At 38.6% G+C, this 7,832-nt stretch overlaps 1 pseudogene; it reads right to left on the reverse strand.

Moving 5' to 3' along the window:
- Positions 1-1,590: 1,590 nt before the first annotated feature.
- LOC101573538 lies at positions 1,591-4,806 on the reverse strand (annotated as a pseudogene).
- Positions 4,807-7,832: the final 3,026 nt, after the last annotated feature.

Below are 7,832 nucleotides of genomic sequence, written 5' to 3' on the forward strand. Positions count from 1 at the left end.
CACTATGAGTCTGATCTAGTAGTGAGACCCTGAACATTCAGTAGACCCTTCCCTAAAATACATTAAAGAAAAGAAAAGAAAGACAAAAAGAAAAAGAAAAATGTTACTTTTTAAAAATTTCTATATTCATTTAAAATCTAAAAACTATTCTTGGCTCACAGGTAGCATAAAAACAGAGGTTGGGTTAGATATGACTGCTTGTTTTTGTTTTTGTTTTGTTTTGTTTTTTTGTATTTTAGGGAAGGGTCTACAGGGTGTTCAGGGTCTCACTACTAGATCAGATTTGTAGTGATCTGCCTATTTACAGCCTCCCAAGAGCTGGGATTATAGGCATGTGCCACCACGCCCAGTCTAGGCTACTTTGTTGTGTGACCCTCTAGATCAGGTTCAATATTTTAAAGGACAGACAGAAAAATGTAGGATTGCTATATCAAAAAGCAATCCCATGTTGTTTTTCATGTTTGTGGAGTTCTGTTTAATGCAATTTGTTATATTGATTTCCTTGGATTACTGTAACAAAATGCCACAGATTGGATGGCTTAAACAGTAGAAATTCATTTTCTCACAGCTCTGGAGGCTGGAGGTCCAAGGTCAAAGCCAGGCAGTGCTCTCTTCCTGGCAGACAGGTGGCTGCTTTCTCACGGACTTTCCTCTGTTTCCCCAAAGAGAGATTCCACGCTCTCTGGTGTACCTGGTTGGACTGGATAATCCTTCTACAGCACTAGGCACCCACCCTTACAACTTCCCTTACCTTTTATTACTTCCTTGAAATCCTCTCCAAATACAGATATAGAGGGCTACAGTTTCAGCATTCGAATTTGGGGGATCACATTCTATCCGTGACATACACCTATGTTTACTTTTCAGCATTTTTAGTAGTTGTGCATTATAACATCAACACATTCTGGAAATGATCATTTGTTGACCTTCTGATTTCAGACTCAGAGCCTATAATCTCAAGACTCAGATGTACACATCGAGGGGTCTGGTATCAAGAAATCGTCTTTTTCCCCACTTTTCTCCAGGAGCAGAAATAATTCTTATTTGTTAAAGCTGCTTAGGTGATGTAGGTAGTATAATTCTCTCATTTATTCTAGTGTTTCAGAGTTCTTCTAATTTGGAAAACTATTGAAAAAAGAAAAAAAATTACAAAATCCATCTCAGTAGTAAAATATCTAGTTTGATAGTTCTTGGTAGTTTTTCTTTCTCATAATTTTGTGGTCTCACTTTATTTTTTTGCCAAAAGATAAATAGTGCTACAAGTTTTTTTTAAACTTGCCACTTACATTTATTAAGTAAGTAACATACAAAATCTGTATGTTTTAAAAAGCCACCTCAGGACCAGAAAATACTAATGAAAAATGTTGAACCCAGTTTACTTTTTAAAGGATGTTCTTGGGGGGTCTGCCGGTTAGCTCAGTTGTTTAAGTGCCTGTTCGTGCAAATGCAGTCAGGTGCAGGATACCCCGGATCGATGCCCAGTTCCACATGCCTTACCAGACCTGCCCTTAAGGCAGCCTGAGCCAGCCAAAAAAAAAAAAAAAAAAATCTTCTTAACGGATTTTCTTTCCTTAGATCAAATTCCACATGCTAGTCATCATCCTCAGAGCCAATTGTGCTTAAATGCTTTACAACATCACCCAGTTCCAGCCTCTAAGAAGTTGCCACTTGTGATTTCTTTGATCTTCCAACTTTTGTCACTGAGCTTTTGAAGGTTTTTTGGTTTTTTACCTGATGGGGCTATACCAGGAGTTTCAACTGAGATGATATTGCTTATGGATGTTGTAGAATTAACAGGATGGTGATTTTCCAGGAACTGCTCTTTATTGCCTTTGGCACAATGTATAGGTCATAGCAGTCACAAGGATAACTTCCACTGCTTCCTGTAACTTGGCTAATAGACTCTGTTTAACAGCTGATGATACAGTGTAGTTATAAAAAGCATTCATAGATATAATTGGAAGTGCTGTGGGTACGTGCCTATCCAAGAAATCTCTATTAGGAAGGTTTCGGGATCACTATGTTCACCTAGCCTATATCAAAATGAAACTGGACTTAATTCTTGGAAACTTTCATCTCTTTCATAAATAGAATGTAATGCTTCCAGTTCCATGTCCCCTTGGTCTCTCTGTGAGGGTATTGGTGGGCTTGGGGCAGCCGGGGCCAGACTCTGAGTGCTGGAAGGCAACGGATACTTTGCTCCAGGGCCTCAAGCTCAGTGGAACAGGGCATCTGGCACAGGGACTGGAGGACACGCACCTTTTGGTCCTCCTTATTACTATAGGGTTTTTGATGAGATAGCTGAGCCAGGAGTGGTGGTGCACACCTGTAATCCCAGTACTCAGGAGGCTGAAGCAGAAGAAGCTTCTCCACTACATAGTAAGATAAAGGCCAGCCTAATCTACACAGCAAGACCCTGTCTCAAAATAAATAAATAAATAAATAAATAAATAAATAAATAAATAAATTAATTAATATTAAAAAAGCAATTGTTATTACCTACACATCCCTGTCTTTCTATCATCTCCTTTTTCATTCTTGCATATAATTCTCTTTATCTCATCTTCCAATTTCATAATTTTCTGCCAAGTCAATGTTAGGCAACATCAGTGTTTCTGTTACCCTGTTTTTTAATTTTTGCGAGTTATTTACTGGGCTCTCAGTGCCCAGGTAAATGCAGAACACTCTTCTTTTTACCATTTATATAATATCTTGCCTCTCTAGAGTCACTCATTTTCCAGTTTGATTATTTTGTTTTCATTTTCTTCTACTGTTTCTTACTCACCTCCTTTGTTCTGTTTTTTGTGAGTTCCTTTTGATCTTTCCTTGGTATTTCAGGCTTTCCCAAATAGTTGGTGAACCTTTGCTGTCCATTCATATTTAGAACAAAGGACTCAGGATCTGACTGGAAACTTTGTGGTGGTGCTTAATGACTGGCCTCTCTGTAGGTGATTCTTAGGTTTTAACTATTTTATTGCCAACTCTTGCAATATAAGAATTTATACATCATTTTCTCCAAAAGCACTAAATAGAAAGAGAAATTCTTGAAACTGACACAAAAAGTTCAAATATGAAGACTTTCATTTAATCCTCCTGTTTCCCAACTTGTGATTCACCTTAACCACCTCCCTTGGCACTGAGTTCGGAGGTTTTCTGGTTTCATTGATCTGGGTAGTAAGCCCACTAGGTCCTACCTAAGCTAGGTAGGGGAAGAGTGGGTGGGTCGTTGGCTGGGAGGAGTAAGAGTTGGATTAAAGTCACCGTCTATTTGGCCCAGATGTAAAGATTTTTCAAACCCAAACTTATTCTCTAGCTGTAGAGCTACCTGACACTTCCGTGGGTAGAACGTTCAGGGTTTCTTGATTCTTGATCACATCTGCTTGCTTCTTCCTGGCTGGCGGCATTGCTTCTGTGACCTCAGCTAATGCTTTTCTGTTCTCTTTCCTTCTTCCAAAAGTGTATTGCTAATTCTTAATTTTCTATTTTGTTATTTTTTTGTGGGCTTTATATTGTCCTACTGTCTTCTCCTCTGAACTCTCATATCCAGGAAATTTCAGGAAGGTATAATGGAAATGCATGTGTTCAGCTTATCATGTTTCGTGTATATGTACTTTAAATGTTTCTAAAATGTCCTGTGTAGGCCGTGACTCATCCACATGGCTGACACTGACAAAGGTTTACAATCTGAGGTGCAGGATCTCGGGATAAATCCTGAGGGGATTTCACTGACCTTATCAGACCCAAAAGCTACAACTCTTGTTGCATAGGTCCTGCTTTACCTTGGTCTTGGCCATCCAGCAGAAAAGTGTAAAAATGAAATATAAGAAGAAAAGCCACGCTGTTATGTTGAGCTGTGGGGGACTCAGGTCAACAATTTCTGACATTGCCAGTGAAGGGGAAGACCCAATGCTATTATGGGATTCTGGACTCTTTTTGAATATTTTGCTGAGTTAACACACCTATAATACTCAAATAATGGAACTTAACAAAAAAAGAGTATACAGACGATTGTATCTGTGTATTCAAAGTGGTTTGGATGGATATATAGTTACATTCTCTTAATGAATAGAATGATTCTTGTACAGTAATTAACCACTAGGAAGAATGTATGCAGTGTGTTAATTATTGAAACTGTCCTACCGATTTGATTTGCAACTGTCTCACTGCTATTTGTTTATCAATAAAATTATGGGAAAAAATAAAAATAAAAAATAAAATGTCCTGTATAGATATTATACAAATATACACTGCCATAATCTATGTACATGGAAACATTTTTACAACTGGTATACTTGCCAGTGGTAGGTAAATCAAACTTCTTCATCCATGCCAATTCACTACTAAATTTTATTTTCCTTAAAATGAAGGCCTACCTCTTGCCTGTATTTGTCTCCTTTCCATAATGGCAAACATACAAACATCTGCAGGAAAGAACTCAGGCCAAGCTCTTGAGCCATCCCATCCCTTTCACTAGAAGTCGGCTCTTGAGCATGTTACGTTCTCACGCTGGATAGCCAGAGTCCACTGCTAACATTCTTCTTACTTTAATGCTCTTGGTGCTTGGATTGGTTGCTAGGGTTGGTATAACAAAGCACCACAACAAAGTGTTCTGTGCCTAAAACAGCAGAAATTTATGGACTTACAGTTCTGGAAGCTATTGGACATCCACAGTCAGGGTATCTGAGGGGTGTGAGAAAATTAATGTTTTTCTTCTGTAGCTTCTGGTGGTACACTGGTGCTCACCTCTGGCAGTTCTTGGCCTCTCCATTCATCATCTTTATCTTCACCTTCCTCTTTCCATGGCATTTGGCCTGTGTAAATATCTATCCTCACATTGCCCCTTTTTATAAGGTCAGCAGTCACATGAGTTAGGGCTCATCGTAATAAATTTGTTTAAACTTAATTACTTCTTTAAAAGGTCCTGTCTCCAAATAAGGTCACACTGTGAAGTTCTAGGAGTTAGGATTTCAGTTTATGAATTTCAAAGAGGGGACCCTTCAACCCATAGCAGTGCTGCTGGCAGTTGCTCAAAGATATTTAATGGATGACTTCAATTTATTATTTCTTGATAAGTGCTAATATATCAGGGGAAGTGAGAATAGAAGCTAAAATTCTGCAAGTGCATAGGGAGGGAAAAGAGATAGCACTCAGATGCAGGACTGCACGTATCATGGCAAAGCTATTAAGCAGAGCACAGACAACAGAAACAAAGCACCTGAAAAAAAAGTGTCATCTAAGGAAGATGGTGACAGACACACTGCAAAGACTGAACTGCTGTACAAAACACTTTGAGCAACACAGAGACTCCATAAATAAAGAAATCCATTTGCATCTCATGCAGCAATTTTAAAATGAATGGCGTGGGTCAGTAGTCAAGTTCTGGTCTTCATGGTGATTTGGGTCTCAGGTCTTCCTGTGACACTTTCATCATCTTCATGGTTAAAAGCTGGGAATCTTCCATGTCTGCAATTCAGTTAGTTGGACCAAACAAGGGAACAAGGAGGCACGTAAATGAAGTAAATCTCCATCCCAGAGTTGAGACCTTCACTTCTCACCTTCTGAGATGAGAACTATCTGTACGGTTATACCTACTTACTGGGAGGCTGCACCTTGCAGAACAGTGTTACACAGTGGGGGGACTCACCTTGGAAGAAAAAAATGGCATTGGCAGACAGCTAGTAGCTGCCTTTGTTCTCCAAATGAACCCCTACAGTGGTGGCGATGGCTCTTCCTAGAAAGAGTGAAGTCAGTATCTAGCATTGAAGGCTTTACAATTGTGTTGGAGAAGAAAAGAATCCGGAGCCGGGGAGATGGCTCAGTAGAATAAGCGCTTCCCTGGCAAGTGCAAGGGCCTGAGTTCAATCCTGGTTCCACCAAAAAAAAAAAAAAAAGAAAAAGAAAAGAAAGAAAGAAAGAAAGAAAGAAAGAAAGAAAGAAAGAAAGAAAGAAAGAAAAGAATCCATGCAAACATTTTAAAAAGTTATAACAATACACTAGTGAAGATGTATTGTATATGGAGATGAGTGTAAGCACAATCAAAATGAGAAGTAAAGTAGTACATTGGGCCAGAATAATCAGAGAAAATCTATAATTTTCACAATCCTGTCGACTGTCTTATTTTCATAAAGATAACAATCGCCATCAGCAACAACTTCACACAGAATATAATTGATATCACCTTATTAACATACTAATTACATTAAATGATAATAGAACCCATAATTATCTACCAATTAGCTTAATAACCATGGAATTCAACACCTACTGAAGTCATGGTTCTAACAGTTTATTTCCCATGGTGGTTTTCCCTGTAGGCTTTCTAATAGAAAGCTTTATTCCAGTTTCAGTCTTTGACATCAAATAAAGCTTATTTTCAATTACCAGACTTGTAGAAAAGGATATAAGCTTCTATAAATGAAAATGAAATATTAAGATAACAGTTAAAAATTCACATGATAAAAATTATTGAAAGTAACACATTTTATCAGGCTTGAAAACAAGAGCCACACGAGATAGCTCAGCAGGCTAAGCAACTGGTTAGGTAAGCACAGGGACAAGGGTTCGATCCCCAGCACTACATGCAGTGCCGGCCCTGCCCCCTGAGTGCGCTGAGCTGGCCACCGGGAGTGGTGGCACATGGCTGTAATCCCACTACTGGGGAGGCTGAAAACAGGAGGATCATTAGGAGTCCAAGCTGCAAAGTGAGACCCTGGACCAAATACATTAAAAAGAAAAAAAAAAGCCACCACAACTTTCTAAAACTTCAAAATAGAATCCCAACTTACAAATGAAGTAAGATACCAAAAAAATAATTCTGAAAATTATTGATTAGTACAATAAGTGATCAAAATACATGGTGAGCTGGGCTTAGTGGCGCATACCAATGATCCCAGCACTCGGGAGGCTGAGGCAAGAGGATCCTTTCGAGTTAGAGACTAGCCTGGGCTATGAGGTGAGCTCAAGTCCAGCCTGAACTGCTTAACAAGATCCTGTATCAAAAAGACAAAAATAAAACAAAACAAAGACAAAAACAAAAACAAAATATATGGTATTGTTTAAATAAAAAGAATTTATTACAGGGAAAAACATATTACCATTAATCACCTTCAAAATATTCCTTGTCTCTTTGAACACATTTATCTCAGTATTTTTGCTAATTTCCAAAGGAGTTTTGGAAATCCTTGTTCATAAGTCTTTATAAAGTATGATAAAAAAAAAATACAGTGAATGTTACTGCTGCAGGTCATTCAACTGAAAAACAGATTGATAAAAACATGTAAATGTGCCTTTATTTACCTTATTCACCAGATCTCGCATAATGTAATTTCTGGCTCTTTCCCAAAGTCAAAATGACCGTGAAAAGTAAATATTTCAAATAGACTCAGGTTTTCAAGGCGGGAACAACTGTTACACTCTCAAGCCATGTGTGGTAGCTCATGCCTATAATCCTGAGACAGGAAAATCACGGAGTGTTTGAGGTCACCCTGCGCTACCAAGGGCATTCAAGGCCAGCTTGAACTGCACAGTGAGACCCTGTTTCAAAAAGAAAAAAAAAAAAAGACACTCCTGAAATAGTGTTTCTAGAGCTACTTTAGAAAATGTAAAGAATGGTAAGTGTGTTTGAAGTGAAGCTGTAATGGTTGATACATTATGTCAATTTAAGAAGTCTAGAAGCTTAACTGCCTCAGTAGCTCTACATCCTAGGGTGTAGAGGACATATCCTTAGCTCTTGCATGCTGTTTATTGAGTCACCTTGAGAAGTTTAGAAGTTTAACTCAGGGATTCAGCAGGGGGCCAGGTCCTCATTCTAACTCAGGGATTCAGCAGGGGGC

Source organism: Octodon degus, unplaced genomic scaffold, assembly GCF_000260255.1.
Source record: "Octodon degus isolate 3935 unplaced genomic scaffold, OctDeg1.0 scaffold00016, whole genome shotgun sequence".
In the NCBI taxonomy this organism is placed as follows: Eukaryota; Metazoa; Chordata; class Mammalia; order Rodentia; family Octodontidae; genus Octodon; species Octodon degus.